Genomic DNA, 18,014 nt, shown 5'->3' on the forward strand with positions numbered 1-18,014 from the left:
CCATTTCTTCACGAAACTCATCTGTGGCTGGGTTGTGAGTGGACTGCACTGCGAAGGTGTTTTTTCCTATATCAGACTTCCTAGTACTCCAAGCTTTGTTTTTTTGGGAGATTTTCTCTATTTTTTCTGCAATCTTAGCATAAGGACATTCTCCATAAGATCCACCTGCTATAGTGTCCAACACCGCTTTATTGTTATCATCCTGTCCCCGATAGAAGTATTCCTTCAGTGACTCATCATCTAAATGGTGATTTGGAACACTTCTCAAGAATGAGGTGAATCTATCCCAAGAACCACTAACTGACTCTCCTGGTAGTGCCACAAAGTTGTTCACCCTGTCTTTGTGGTTTAATTTCTTGGAGACCGGATAGTAGCGTGCTAAGAAGACATCCCTTAGTTGGTTCCAAGTGATGATGGAGTTTTATGGGAGCTTAGTGAACCACATAGTAGCCTCTCCCGTCAGTGAGAGAGGAAACACTCTAAGACCTATTACATCTAGATCCAAATCAAGCCTCCCCACACAAATTTTGCACACTGCCCTTACCTTAGCTATATGGGCATGTGGATCCTCAGAAGGTAGCCCTGAAAACAAACCTCTGGCAGTGAGCATTTGCATCAGGCTACTAGTTACCACAAAAGTATGGCCTGTTGGTAGAGGGGGCAAGACAAGTGACCAACATGAGTCTGCTATGTTATCATACCCTCTGTAGTATGCTTGGTTCCATGGAACTGGATTCTGTCCCTCTGTTGATGTTCACCCGGAGCATAGGGTAACATCTGGCCATGAACATCCACTTGATCTGGGATTTTCTGGTTCGGATCCTCATCATTTATTCCCAAGTTTCGATTCATATTGCGCAGTGTACGCTCTAGCTCGTGTTTGTAGGGAAACAAGGGTTCTCTTCCTCTCCGTGTATTTGGCATACAAGGAAGATAGTTCTGAAAAGAAATCAAAAACAACAAAACGAAGTAAAATCAAGAAAATATCAACTAAACTATAGTAATAAGTTTAAGTTAATCTAAAAGCGAGATTCCCCGGCAGCGGCGCCAAAATTTGATACGCTCAAACTTACTTCTTAAATAAGAAGTAAAGCGGTCGTGTCAAGTAAATAACCCAACGAGTGAGATTGGGATCGTTCCCACGAGGAAAATAGTCTAGACTTAACTCCAACTTGTTATTACTATTGTTTGGTCAATGACTTCCTTGGAAAGAAAACAATAAAGAGGGGTTTCTATTTCGAAATGAGTGAAAACAAATAACGAACTTAAGAGAGACACTTAACAGCTTTGAATGTTGGGTTTTAATCAATTAATCGAAGTAACTAGGAGTACGTGTTCCCCACAGGTTCATAACTTGATAATTCTAACTATAACAATTCTTTCCTAGTATCTTGCATTCAAAGTGATAAGTTATGTATTTCTAAATCCTTGGTCCGTCATCTAGAAAATCTCACTACGCACCTTGGTTCGGCTATGTGTGTTGCTATCCTAACCCTTATCCTTACCTCATATTAAGAATCGTATTTGATATTTGACTAAGTTATTACCTCGTACCAATCAATACTAGCCTAATAGATAGTATACACTAAATCTATGTTAATAATTCTTTTCCTATTAACTACCTCCTTGGTCCGACAAGTAGCATTAAGGCGAGTTCTAACGTTGACCAGCGTTAAAAATACTTCTAAACGAAAGAATTATTTATACATGCAACCCACTATTCTAGAATTGTTATTTTAGTTAGGGTTTATTTCATTATTTGCCTATGGTTCCCACAACCCTAGTTATAGAGTTTAGTTACTCATAGCCATAACCACAATATTCAAATATGTTATATAAGAATTCATATACTTACTTCAATGAGAAAGATTAAAATCCGGAAGTTTGCTTTGGACAGATTTCCTGCAAAACAAAGAGAAACTTATATAAAAATTAGCACAAAAAGGCTTTTGGACACACTAAACTTAAGGAAAAGTATTAATAATACCGTGAAACAACGGTATATCAGGTTAACCCTCCACACGTAACCGGCGTTGTAATCTTCTTTGAGGACTAGGACTCTTAGTCTTACATCATCACAATAAAAATATGGAAGAATTAAAAACTTTTTCATTAACAACTACATAGAGGTTTACATAGACCTCTACATACACATAATATATAATCATATCGAGTATACATAGAATTTTTATATATAGGAAGGTTACATAACCTTCTACTTTTATTGTACATACATATATAAGACACAATAAAGTATCAATTATTGTCTCATCTCATACAATCTAATTGATTATCACAATATTGACATATCCCTACATCAAAATTGAAGAAGCCACATATAGGCTTATACAAGCCGTACACTATAGAAATAGGATAAAAATAAAGGAGTCTTAAACTCATAACAAAAGAACTCCATAAGAAAGAATATCGACATCACCCTTGGAAAATGATGACCTACCCACTTGGATAAAAGAGATATCCAAGCCTTCAACAAAGTCACCTTTCGAAATATTCAATGAGTGGAATCTAAAATGATGGGGAAAAGGGAAGAAAATGGGGTTAGTACTCCATATGTAGTAAGTATGAGATCATATGCACATATAACAACAAAACATGCTAAAAAGGACATTTAGTTAAAACATGCCAACTTAACCCTTTAAGGACTTATGCACAATTATCGAATCAATAATAATCCTTTAGACATGTTCAACAAGTCAAATAAATCATATTCATATCAATTATACTTGAAACCCACAATCTCATATAACTCTATTATCAAGAAATATCATCATATAATGAATAAGAGTTCATCACATAAATAGAAAAGTAGACAACTAATCATAAATCATCATAGAATCATCAATTGCAATGAACAAGCAATGTCTCATAACCCTACTTAGTCAAGTAACCCCACAAGAACTACAATTAGTGTCATTCTTTACACCATATAACCTTCAAATACTCAGAAGTTCATACATTATCAATAAATATCAATTTCCATGTTCATAAGCATCACAATCATCATATAAGGTTATTTATATTTATCATCACCCATATACGTAATATTAACCTCCTAAAGCTCCTATCAAGGCAAACTAGTGCAAGACATAGGTAGAGTCCCACACCCCTTCCTAAGTAAAGTTAAACTCTTCAATTCACTTTAGTTTGTTTATACATCAATACTTCATTTTATTTTAGGGAAACTTGCTTTAACCGGCATAGAACAAATGATCTAAATGTGGAATCCCGTGTAATAATACCTTACACCGATGGAAGGTGGTCTATCGTCCAAGGTAAAACCTAATATAACATAGCTATCAAGGTGGTTCCACTAGCTAGTATCCTATGGAGGAAACATAGTTTGAGAACTATAAAATTGGTGTCCCTCTTCATACCATGTGGTAATTGGGCCTCTTCTCATGGGAATCCCTTGGATGAAATATCCCTAAATAGGGAAGTCAACCTCACATGGGCAACTGTAGGGTGAACCTTTCCCCTCCATGAAAAGTCATCAACTCCTATTGTCAAGTTCACTTGGGGCTAAGCTAAGTCCCTTTTATTGAAATGCCTTTATGTCTTATTCTAATCTTAAGCTTCGTTAGGTCATAGGTTTTAACCCTTGTATAAGCATTATCATTGTAGCTTAATAAGAATTGCATGAGTAATAGTCTTTTCATCACAATTCATATAAAGGAGGTTAACACTCTACATATCACATCATGATAGAGCACATTGATACACATTTTCCTTATAACATGTACACCCTAAGCAACTTCGCAACCAAAGTTTAAGACATTTCAATTCAATCATCATACCATCCTATCAACTCTAGAGAAGGCACACTCCAACATAATATCATGACTTAACCATAACTAATCACATGTTGAAGTAGGAAATAGGAATTTCAAGATTTACCAAGCCTCCTCCATACTTTATCATATGGACCTTACCATCAACCCTCTATTCAACCCATTAGGGGAGTATCATCATCCACAAAGATAAACAATAAGATAACAAATCCAATAAAATCTCTGTAACCAATTAAACACTATATTATAGTCTATGAAAAGATTCACTAACCACTTCATAATATACTTCATTCTCTAGATCACATCATAAGAATTGACATCATAGACCCATATAATCTTAATTTATTCATATGAACACTGTAATAAAGTAATCTAATCAATAACTATATCAATTGCAAAATCATAACACAATATAGGTCCAGATTACCAACTAGGGTTAGGGGTTGATTATCATGCTCTACAATTATGCAAATCCATTAACAAATAAGTTAGATTACATATCAATTTACTCAATTAAACCCTAAGGACTCATCAACAAATCAATTCATAACTTCAATACCATGGTCCCTAGCTGTGAACTTATGTGTTGACTTTGTGAAACCTTAGTAGGATGGTTCACTGGAGATGCAGTTTTCTCGGCTTTTCCATTTTTTCTTTGTCTTTGCCTCCAACAGTTGACTGGGCTATAGCTAAACCTGCCCTTTGTCTAAAGATATGGTGCCACGAGATATTCTATTTGAGAGTAACTTCTAATTGGGGCATGCCGGCAACGTTGCGACAGAGAAATATCTATAGCGGGAGTAATCCATCGAGCTGAATGCTTGGTTGAGTATTCTATCGCTCCTAGTAAAATAGGCATCCCTATACCTATGTGTCTTGTGTGCTTATTAGTGCCATTGAGGGGTGGCCGAAGGTTAGGCGTGCACATGGGCTCATCCCTGCCATCGATCTATAAATTTCCATTTTCCGCAATTTTGGTTGTCAAAGTTTTGTAATTGAATAAAACCCATATGAAATTCAACTTTTGAAAACTATTTTTGAAGGAACCCTTTGAGGAAAGAATCTCAAAGGTGAATAAATCTCAAACATTATTGTTTTGATGAGAATTGAAGATGAATCCACCCTTTTCTTGACAACAATTAACCTCCCAAACATAGATTTTATGGAGTCTTCCAATTAGGGAGAGAAAGAACAGAGACAGTAGAGTAATTTGTTTTTGAGTTGTGTTTAGATTAATTGAGGTTAGGGAATTTATATGGTGACCAACTAAATTTATTAGACCCCCTTTAATCTCTTAATTAACAAACTAAACACCCAGCTAATTAATTAACTAAAATTTTAAAACGTGAGGACTATCTGCCTCCTCACAGATGAGACCGTGTCGATAGGCCATCTGTGAGTCGACGGTTTGGTCCCCTTCCGTGCTGCTCATCCGTCATATCTGTCAGAGACTTGTGTTGTCGAGGGCTTTCTCCAATTGTCTAAGTGTGGGACGACGACCACACACAGACGTACCCTGCACCTCCACACTCTATCAATGAGTTTAGAGGCTACGCGAGTGAAGGGACCTTCTCAACCAAACTAATTGTGGGACGACGGTGGAATTTACTCCCCGTCGATACACACACGAGCCGTCTTCTCTCCCGTCAATGGATACTACCACGCATTGTGGCATCAAACTACAAGGGTCCTCCTCAAAGGCTCTTGGTTTGTCCTTGGGGAGTCGTACCCGAGCGTTTCAACCATGAAACATTCAATCATGTATTATCTACCTTTACACCAACTTTCGTGCAGTTCCAACTGCTAAAAGTTAGTCAAATAGACTAAGACACACTGATACCCCTTTGACGTCATGAACGTCTGAACATTTTTGTTCCAAAATTTCTTAAGTGACATATATTTGTTAACTAACCTTAAAAACAGTGTCTATACTTCTCGACACCTAAGTTAGGATTAATGACAGGTCTTGTATTTTCGAAATGATACACCCAACATACCCTTCCCAAATGAACCACGAGCATATGTAAGTGTATTGAACAAAGTTCATAACTTTTGTATAGAATATTATAAAGCTACCTAAAGACATGAAAAGATTTAAGGTGAGTAATAACATAAATAAAAGTTTTTTAATTATGAAAGTGACCAGAGTGGGGTGTTTAAGGAAGTGAGACAAGTCTCAGTTACACCTAAGACAACTATGTTAAAGATACTCACATATGATGGTGTTAATAGTCGTGAGACAAGTCTCATTAACACCAAGATGATAATGTAAGGTTAATTTCACATTTCATAAAGTAAAGAAAGGGATGAACGGTTATCTAAAGAGTTAAGTAAACCTCATAACTAGAAGTAAGCTTCCATAATATTTAAGTCAACTCTAAAATATGTAAAGAAAAAGAAGTTGAGCAAAGCACTGATACACTAGTAATGAACTTGTGCCAACACAGGTAAGACTCATGAGATGAGTCTACCACCAAGTAGGATAATTAGTTTCCGTATGTCTCCTAGTCTTCAAATTATGTTGCCATCATAGGAACTAGCCAGTGGATTCCACGTAAGAGAGTAGGTATGATGCAGTTTCACTTCGGCCGGTGATTCCACCTATTTTCGGTATGGAGAAGATATCGGTTAGATTCTCAAAGAATGTATTCAGTTCACTTTAGCCATGAACCACCTCTTTTCGGTGTTGGGATAACACTAAACTTGGTTTCAGCCGGTGAACCATCTCTTTTATGTGTTGGACAGACACTGGATTTCATATTTGCTCAGATGATCTAGATTCACTTTGATCATTGAATCACCCCTTTTCAGTGTGGGACAGACACTGGAATTCATATTAGCTTGCAAGATCTTAATTCTTAAGATGTCCTTACGAATGCAAGAAAGAAAGAAGAAGATATGTATGTTCAATGTGAGCTATGAAAGTAGGAGTTTAAGAATATCAATCGTCAGGGTTTGATAAGAATGAATTTTTCAACAAATAATGGGAATAGCGAATACTGATTTCTTCTATTATGAAAAATGATCCAAATAATATTGGCTTATAATGACTTCTATTATTATGAAAAAGATCATATCCAAACAAGATTGGCTTATAATGATTTCTTATATTATGTAAAGAAACACATCATAGGCATAACCAATAAAGATTGGCTCAATAAAATTTCATGCCCAATTTGTAGTTAAATCATTTCCTTATTCCTTTAGATTACTTACTTGATTCATTGTAGGTATGGGACTACAATGAATCATTGCACTTGTAAGTAAAACATAGGATCAAAGGAGATCGTTGAATTACACAACAAGAAGAAGAAAAAGACTGAAAAAAAACTAAGTACCAAAAAAGGAGCTCTCGGGTTAGGGTGTATCAAATTTTAAAATTTTCGCTCGAGTTGTTCTAAAATAATGTTTATGATTATAAGGTCTTGTCTTCATAAATAATATTAGTTGTGTTCTTTGAATGCATTAAAATATGTCATATTCATATAAGAATTCACAAATAATGGATTAGGAAAGTCTAGTGATGTCACATTCCAAAAATGGCATGAAGAATTTTCCTTGATCATGCATAGTGCTTACGTGTTAGAGTGCATATACCCATACTTAGTACAAGTGTGTACTAACCCTATACTATTATTATCTTAATAGGTGCAGGTTAGAGAGAAGGTTGAAGACTCACTGAATCTGTTTATATTGTCAATCTTTAGACTTTTGTAGGTCCTCTTGATGTTCGAGGATGCTACACTTATCTATCTATCTTAGTACTTTAGATATGGCTACTGGATTTTGTCCCTAGTGTTTCTTTTCAGACTTTTATTTCAAAGCTTCATATTATGGCCATTTTGGCAAACTATATTACATTATATATTGATCTTTTGATTTGAATTTTTTCATCAATTGAAGATGGTTGATTTGGTTTGAGCTTAGTAGAATATTAATCTATGTAGAAAATATATGATGTCTATGCATACTTTATTAAGTTTTAAAAGTTTTAAATTTTTCGCAAATTTAACTATATGAATATGATGAAAGCTAAGAATAGGCTTGTCTGCGACCTGTGAGAGGTTAATGCCGCCGGTTGCATTCGGATTCAAGAATCTGGGTGTGACACTTATACTTGAATTTTTGAAGAAAGAATAGTCATGATTAATAAGGATTGGTAAGAATCACTTTACTTCTCTACTTCTCTACTTTACTATATTATTATTGTTAGAATTGGCCTTGTATGTCATTTTGTTGTATGTTCCGCTTACGGTGGCGGTGTTTACTTTATTGTCATTATATACGTGTTGACCTTTTCTTTGAAAACAAATTGATAAATATATGACTGTGTGGTTATGATGATCACTATCTGAAGCTTATGCATACTTTGCTATTCTAGTTGTGATCTAGGTTGTATAGCTATTATATAAGCATGTGTATATCTATATTACGGTAAAGTGTAGGTGCTGCCATTGATGAGATAAAATGTTTAATAATCCCTTACCTATGTAAACCTATGTGAATGCATGAAAAGTCTTAAGTGTAATATGAAGTTGGTTTGTCTCCTATGCTATTGTGTGTTGTATGGTTTATATTTAAAGTGTATCGTGGTTCTAAGAGGATGGATGCCTCAATGTGTTGTTGATAGCCATTATGTGATTATGTTGATCAATTCACCACACCCTCACTCTACATGCATGCTTACAAGTAGTATAGGTCATGGTGTCTAAATGAAAGGTAGTTCTCATATTCACTAATATCTACTATTATGCATGCTAAGCTTAAGTCCATGAAAGTATGTTATGAACATGTATTATATGGTAGAGTGTGAAGTATGTGGTATCATGAAGTATGATTATACCTACTGTCTAATTGTGTTTATATGAAAGCATGGGTCATATATTTACACTTGTACACTTATGCATGAATGAAATTAAGTATAAACATGTGTGTCTTTAAAATGTCATGTGAAAGGATTTCTCACATATATGTATACACACACACGTTTGAACATCTAGTCAATAGAGGGGTCTTGAAAAGTGTATTTTACCCTAAATTAGATGGTGCTTTACATATACTTCGACCTAAATTGTGTGCGAAACCGAAAGTAAAATGAACAATGGATTTAAAGTAAGGACCCTAACTAGGTAACCTAAGGGTAGTTTCTTAGTGTAGCTAGGGGTATGAGACTTCACCTATGCATTGCACAAGTGGCTCTTGAGGGAAGTCATAAAAAGGTGTTGTAATGCATGTCTCTATGTATATGTTACTTATGCATGACTTTGTAGTAATTGTCTACCTATTGTGATTAAGTGCATGGTATGTGTCCTAATAGACCGATTGTCTACTATTTTGATGTATGAATTGGATGTTAAGGTTTGTGGTCTCAGGATGGGTTTACTAAGTATGTGTGAGGTTATGGGGCTTCACATGTACATTGCACTAGTAGACTTAGATAAGGACAAGGTCTTATAATGATTTATGTGAAGTGAAATTAGTATATATCCAAAGTGAATAGAAGTCACTATAATGTCCTTTTAGTCTTGGCTTAAATATGTCTATGTTGTACTGTACTTCTATGGTGGTATAGGTTGGTTTATGTAAGTTGTATGTATGGTTTTACTTGTGGCCTTAAGGTGATGCATTGCTCCAAGTATCACTAGGGGGTTACTTGGGAGGTTAAGGAATTAAAGAAAAGATGATCACTGGAAAAGGAGAATAAGTCATTTAAAGTTAAAAAAACTCACTGTAAAGTGACCATGAATGTTCCTTAAATTCTATATGTGATTTTATATGAAGGTTGTACTTTGAATATTTCGATATGAAGTATGTGAATGATATAAATACTATTCTATAAAGGTTTTAGAAAGATTTGACAAAAAGGAATCATGTATGGATTTCAAGTAAAATGTCCCTTTTAAATGCATGTTTTTGCATGATTGTCATGCTTAGTGCATTCTTGTATTAACACAATTATTCTCTACTTTTTGCATAAAGTGTAGGTTATGAATGCTAAAGGATGTCTCTGTAAATGAGGAGCTTGATATGGGATTGCCGAACTCAAGGAAAGGAGTCCTTAAGTCCAACAATGTCCTAACATTTAGTTTACTCTAAATGTTAGTATTATAATTTTTTTTATGTTTCTAGCATATGATATGCTATGAAAAGTTGTAAATTTTTTGCTAAATTTACTATGACAATGCGATGAATGATAACTACGGGCTTGTATAAGACCTCCGAGAGATCAAGTACACCATGTTGCTTCTAGGGTGTGCTCCATGGATGTGACAAATGTGGTATCAGAGCATGAGGTTCTAAAAGTGGTTTAAGTTTCAAGAAGTCTCAAATTGCCACGTCTAGTAGAGTCTGGTGGTGAGTCACGACACAACAAATGACACGGGAGGCTATTGGATGATAGAGTTTCCTTTCTTCATCATTCTCATATCGTTCCATAAAACATAACTCTGTAAGATCTCTCTCTTATGTTTTCTTGTCCGGTGGTCTTTTAGATGTGATTGCTTGGATGAGATTGTACTCTATGCTTTAGGTAGAAAAGGAGGTTTAAATTCTTATTTTGGTTTTATGGTTTGATGAGTATGTGTGATGGTGAATTTTGGCATATTTTGATGATGTGATGTGATTTATGGCTATGTTAATTTATGTGAAATAGCATGTTATGTTGAGAAATGTATGTCATGATATGATCAAAGCATGCTTGAAGTTACTATGGTTAAAATGAGTTTCTTTTGGAATGATGTGTTACTATATGGTTTTACATGATGGTAGCATGATATTATGATTTGAGATTGAAATGATTAGTGCCTACCTATGGAAGCATGTTGTCCTAAGGATATGTTTTTAAATTGTTCAATGTTTCCCTTTGTATATAAGTGGTCCTTTGTATCCACCTAGTATGTATTGGAGTCCTTTGTACAAACTTGATCCTAGGTATGAAGGTAGTAGCTTGTCTTGGTAGGGTGAAGATGTGGGTTGGATTGACCTAGAAGTGACCTTACTGTAATGTCTAAATAAAATAAGGAATTTTATGGCTAAGTCAACTCTTGTTTCCCCTAGTATTGTATGACCTTGGAGTCTATTGTAATGTGTAAAGACCATATGTGGTAGAATAGTATGCTTAACTCGAAAACTCTGGGATAATTGCCATAGATGACAAAGTTTAAAATGCTTGGTTGAATTACTGTAATTCCTGCTAAAGTGATAATCACATTTTTTTAAGTGATGAAAATGAAGGTTCTTAAGTTTAGATCCTCTTCAGGTTGGGTTAAGTTTTTCTTAATTGGGTTTACCCTAAGTGGGGCATGATGCTATGAGTAGTAAGGTTGTGGATATTTTCTATCTTGTCCTTGTATTCTTACTTGCACTTGAAGCTAAGGAATTCCTAGTAAGATTGTTCATGATAAGAGTTTTCATAAAGTATAAATTGCATGACCTTTATATGTTTGATATGTATTGATTGAAACTACCTTAGGGATATTTTGAAGATCCCAAACTGCATGAAATAATTTTTTTTTGATGAACCACATGTTTTTCTCATGTTGATGTTACATCTGAACATGTTAGTTGTGCATTTGACTTCATGAGATGAGGTAAGAAACATGGTTTTAGTCACTTTTTATGTGTTAAGTTTAGTATCATGATGAAAAATTGAGTCTATTAGGCTCACTCTTTAAAGGTGAAGGCATGATTAGCTAGTTTCCTTATGTGTACCTATGATTTGTCTATTTTCCCAAATGATGCTTACTGTGAAAGCTATTTCTATGCTAGAAACTGTGAAATTGTTTCCTATTCGTTATGATGTATTTGGTGTGACATACCATTTATAATTCACTAGGAAGAAAGCATGAGCACAACTTGGTTCAAAATTTGAGAATTTCTCATTTTAAAAAAGAATTGACCTTGTGCCTTGCTTTGGTGTAAGATCATGATACATGTAAGTGTCTTGAGGAGAATAATATTCCTCTTAAATCATGACTAAGCATAGTATGGTTGATTATCATTATGGAATTACCCCTACTAATAAGAATTTATTGTCAACCTATCTTACTCAAGTCTATGTGCATTGAAGTATGAGTGCCTATTTACTTTTTGAGTGATGTTAAATCTACAAAAGTATGATTTAAAGATGGTTTTATGATGAGCTCTTAATTAATTGAAATGTAATGACCATGTTATGATTAGGATAAGGATGTTCCTCCTATGAACATGGAAAGTGCCTAAGTGTTTGATGTGATAAGCATAAGTGAGTAAAAGTACGGCTTGCTTGTATACATTGAGTGCGTATTGGTTTAAAGTTGTGTTCCTTGTATGTTTGGTGCATTGAATTCTATGTGAAGATGTTATGAATTTTGTGTCCTACTCTATGAGTCGTTGAAGTCCTTAATATGTTTAAAATTCCCCAAGTGTCATTCGAGGACGAATGTTCCCAAGTGGGGGATATTGTAAGACCCAAAAAATCACTTAGGTGTCTAGAGCCTAAATTGTTTTTCATAAGCTTATAAGGTCCTAAAATGGTTCATAATATGGTATTGAGGCAGTGTGTAAAGTTTGATGTGATTTGGAAGTCAAACGTTAAGGGACGAGCAAGACGTTCGACGACTAGTGACGTATATGAAGTATTAAAACAACTCATAATGATTTTTATAGTCAGAATATGTAGTTTAATGATTTAGGAGGTCAAACATCCAAGAGCATCTAAGACATTCGAAAGTTAGCCCTTGAGACGTTCATTTGTCTCTTGAGAGTCCTTGCATATTTGGATGTGTTTTACGTGTTCATTTTGGGTGAAACTTGCATGGAAGTTCTTTTAAATGTTAAGGTTTAGATTCACGTTGGAAACGTCCGGGTACGACATACTAAGGGCCCCGCAAAAAAGCCCACAAGAAGGACCCAAAGGTTGTCGAGACACTGCCTTGGCTGTGTCAATCAACTGAACCAAACGGCACCCCGTTTGTTGAAAAACGGCCCATCAAAGGAGGTGTCGTCGATGGAAACTTATCCTAGAAAAGGATCTTCCAAACAACAGTCCAGGGGCCAATGACGGAAGCAAGAGATTGTCGGTCGATGGACCTACTGGGCGTTGATGGTGGCCGTTGGTGCAGGCTCTAATAGGCTGCCTGCGCACTGTTTCATTAAAGGGGTGAATGAAAAATTCACCCCACGTGCTAACCTGACCCTACATGGTTTATTTGATTATTTTTGGGTGTATATAAGTGATCAAAAATGTGATCAACCCATTCCCATTCCTATTCACACAAATTAGACTTTCCCTCCAATAATATTCTCTCTAGAACTTCTTATTGAAGGTGAAGCTCAAGAAAACTTGGAGCATGGATTCCCATGGATTTTTCCTCAACTGTTCGTGGTTTTCTTCTAGAATAAGGTATGGTAATCCTTCATCTCTAGTTATGCTTCCATCTAGAGAGTTAATATCAATGTTTTCAAAAGATTTCATGATCAAACTTCTCCTTCTTCTATCTAGGGATGAGTTCTTTCTAAAAACCTTTTTTTAAAGTTTAATCATGATGAATTGATGATAGTATATTGGTTTTAACGTGAATTTAATCCAATTGCAATGTGAATCATGTCCCTTCCCAAACTCGATTTAGCCCTTGCATGGACATTGTGATTGTCTCTGGTTATTGATTAAATTGTGATTCTATTACATTTAATTGCTTATTTCTACTGTTTATTATGTATATTGATGGTGAATTGGTGATGAATAGTCCATGTGGATCAATATATGAAGATTTACATAAGTCTAGCCTATGTCTCTATGTGTAAACTCTAATCATGCCTCTATTATGCATGAATGTGGGATTCAATCGTGTAGGGATAATTGTATCTATGACTTTACTTGGATGTCATTGGTGAATTTTAGATAAGTTATTCATGTGGATAAAGGTCCATGGATTTCTAATTTAGCATACACACTGTAATTTCAACTTTATGACAATTGTGTTAAGATTTTGATTATGTAAAGATGATCATAGCTACTGCCTTAGGTTGATAATATGGAAGAATTTTAAGTATGAATCATTGATTATTAAAGTAAACGAGTCTTTTCATGAATTGGTCTACATTTCTTCTAGCCTCTTAATTAAATATTCCAATGTATATTATGTGATCTTAATTCTAGGGTAGATAAAGCATGAGTTACACATGGTTATTATGCCTTTTTCTACTGCCATAGATTGATACTATTGTTGGAATATGATTTATGATTCATGCAAGTGAAATTGGTTAATTGTCTATGTTCTTATACCTTCTAGTATGTTGGTGATGTGTTGTACTAGTTTGTAGCATGTTCTTGCAGTAGCTTATGCATGAATCCATATATGATTATTGTACTTGAGATATTTTGTTATACTAGAATTTTTTATGAAAGAATAATAATGGTTAATGACGACCTAATGTTAACGGAGAATTGCTCTACTTCTCTATTGTATTGTTGGTAGGATTGTCCTTATATAGCATTGTGCTTATGGTTGTTGTGTTTACTTTATTTTCATTATATATTTGTTGACCATGGCCTTGATGGCAAATTAATGAATATATGAGTGTGTGGTTGTGATGGTCACACTATGTGAAACTTATGTCTACTTTCCTATTCTAGTTGTGATCTAGGTTTTATGTCTATCATATAAGCATGTGTATATCTATGTTAGGGTAAAGTGTAGGTGCTGCCATTGATGAGTTAAAATGGTTAATAATCCCTTACCTATGTACCCCTATGTAAATGCATGAGTAGCAAAAGTTAGGAGTTTTAAGTGTAATATGAAGTTGGCTTGTCTCCTATGCTATTGTGTGTTGTGTGGTCTATGCTTGAAAGTGTAATGGTCCTAAGAGGGTGGATACCTCAATGTGTTTTTGATAGCCATTATGTAATAATGTTTACCAATTCACACACACCGTCACTCTACATGCATACTTACAAGTTGTATAGGTCACGATTTTTAAAGAAAAGGTAGTTCTCATATTCAGTAATGTCTACTACTATCCATACTAAGCTTGAGTCTATGAAAGTATGTTATGAACATGTATTATATGGTATAAAGTGAAGTATGCGGTATGATGAAATATGATCATACCTACTGTCTAATTGTGTTTATATGAAAGCATGACTCATATAGCTACACTTGTACACTTGATATACCGTGGTTTCACGATATTTTTAAAGCTTTTTTTCCTTAAATTTTGTGTGTGTCAAAAATCCTCTTTGTATTGATATTTATGTAAGTTTCTCCTTATTTGCAGGAGATCTATCCAAAGATGAATGCAGAAGTTTTTGAGCGAGAAATCCATAAGAGACAACCTACGGAACTTGTGACGGTCCATCGATCTTGTGACGGTCCGTAGGTGGAATCATGATGAAGCTGCTAAACGATGATGGGGAAGTATAACCTATGTGGGATTACAGAAGTCCATGACGGACCGTCATAGCCACGACGGTCCGTCCTGCTGATTTATCGCAATTATCAGAGAGTAGTCCCAGTACCCAAATTCCAAGAAGTTTACGTATTATGGAATGGAGATCCTTGATGGACCATCATTCTTGGAAAGTATGTCATACCTTTCATTGAGGGTAATGAAGAAAGCAGCAGAAGAATTTGTGAACTATGGGACAACGGAGGCCATGAAAGCCCATTGTGACCATAACGGTCCGTCACAAGGGTCGTTGACCCAGACGCGTTTTGGTAGATTTTTCAGTTATTAGAATCCTTATTTTATTAGGTTTTTCTTATAAATACTTAGAAAAACCACATTGTTGGGGTTAGACTTTTGATTGTTAGACTCTTTGATAATAGACTTTTTTTATAGTTAGACTTTTGGAGAGTTAGACTTTTGGATAAGTTTTAGTTCTCTTGTTCAAGTATTGAAGGATTAGTTGAACTAATTGTTACACTTTTTCTGAAATTGATTGTTGGTTCTTTTGTTGATTAATCAAGTGAATATCTGAATTTTATTCTTTCTCATAAAAGTAAGTGCATGAATTCTTGTATTAAATATATGGATAGTGTGATCATGACTATTGGTAACTTAACTCCATAACTAGGGTTGTGGTAACCATGGGTGAATAATGAGGTAAAATCTAAATAAAATAGCAATTCTAGAATAGTGTCCTGCATGTATTGGTAATTCTTTCGTTAAAAAGTTTTTTAACGGATGGGCAACATTAGAACTCGCCTTAATGCTACTTGCCGGACAGAGGAGGTAGACAATAGGAAAATAATTATGAACTTAGATTTAGTGTATACTATAAAATAGGCTAGTGCCGATTGGTACGAGGTAATAACATAATCAAATATTGAATATAATTCTTAATATGAGGTAAAGGTAAGGGTTAGTATAGCAACACACTTAGCCGCACCAAGGTGCCGTGTGAAATTTTCTAGATGTCGGACCAAAGATTTATAGATACATAACTTATCACATTACATGCAAGAGACTAGGAAAGAATTGTTATAGTTAGAATTATCAAGTTAGGATTCTGCGGGGAACACTTAAGTCCTAGTTACTTTTATTAATTGATTAAGCTCTAAGACTTGAATCTCTTAATTTTTCACTTTAATTTAGTTAAGTATTTTCATTAATTTAGAAATAAACACCCCCCCTTTACTGTCTTTTGTTTTCTAAGCAAATAATTGACTAAATAATAGTAATAATAGAATTAAGTTAAGTCTGAACTATTTTCCTCATGGGAACGATCCCAACCTCATTAGTTGGGTTCTTCCCTTGATACGTCCTCTTTACTTCTTATGTGAGAAGTAAGTTTGAGCGTATCAAATTTTTGCTCCGCTGCCGGGGAAAGTAGCTTTTAGATTAACTTAAACTTATTACGAAAGTTTAGTCAATATTTTCTTAATTTTACTTTTCTATTGTTGCTTTTTATTCTTGCAGAACTAACTTCCTTTTATGCTAAATATACGGAGAGGAAGAGAACCCTTGTTTCCCTACGACCATGAATTAGAGCGTACACTACGCAATATGAATCGAAACTTGGGTATTAACGATGATGATCCAAACCTGAACATCCCAGCTTCGGTTGATGTTCATGGTAAGTTATTACCCGATGATTCGGGTGAAAATCAACAAATGGAAAAAAATCTCGCTCCATGCCCTCAAGAATACTACAGAGGTTATGATAATATTGGAGACTCTGATGGGCCACTTGTCTTACCCCCTCTACCACAAGGCCACATCTTTGTGGTAAATAGTAGTCTGATGCAAATGCTCACTGCTAGAGGTTTGTTTTTAGGGATACGTTCTGAGGAACCACATGCCCATATAGTTAAGGTAAGGGCAGTGTGTAAAAGTTGTGTAGGGAGGCCTGCTTTGGATATGAATGTAATAGGCTAAGAGTATTTCCTCTGTCACTGACGGGAGAGCCTGCTATTTGGCTCACTGAGCTCCCTTATAACTCCATTTTCACTTGGAACCAACTAAGGGATGTTTTCTTAGCACGTTACTACCCGGTCTCCAAGAAACTAAATCACAAAGAAAGAGTGAAAACCTTTGTGGCACTACCAGGAGAGTTTGTTAGCAATTCTTTGGATAGATTCACCTCATTTTTCAGAAGCGTCCCCAATCACCGCATAGATGATGAGTCACTGAAGGAATACTTCTATCGGGGACCAGATGATAATAATAAAGCGATATTGGATACTATAGGGGGTGGTTCTTATAGGGAGTGTCCTAATGCCGAGATTGCCGAAAAGTTAGAAAATCTTCCAAAATAATAAAGCATGGAGTATTAGGAAGTTAGATACTGGAAGAAATACCTTCGCAGTACAATCCATACACAACCCAGCCACAGATGAGATTTGTGAAGAAATGGCTCAGATGAGAACTGATCTTGGGTTGGTACTAAAACATGTCACTGGGGTGCAGAAAAGGTAAATGAACTTAACTACTTGTCTAAACCACCACCACCAAATAATGAATGTTATTATGAGGAGGATTCCTATGCGGTAAATGAGAAGATGGGGGGTTTCCGACCGAGTGCCCAAGGCTCAAATCAGGAAAATTGGCGCCAAGGTCAAGGAAACCAAGGTCGGATATATGGTAACTATAACTGTTAGGGTCATTATGTCTGAGATGGAAATTACAACCGCGACAATAACTTCAATAGGGGTAACTATTGTAACAGAAATGATAGGAATGGGCCCTATGTTCCACCTCAAAATCGTGAAGTTACTACTAGGG

This window comes from Solanum lycopersicum, chromosome 1, assembly GCF_036512215.1.
Source record: "Solanum lycopersicum chromosome 1, SLM_r2.1".
In the NCBI taxonomy this organism is placed as follows: Eukaryota; Viridiplantae; Streptophyta; class Magnoliopsida; order Solanales; family Solanaceae; genus Solanum; species Solanum lycopersicum.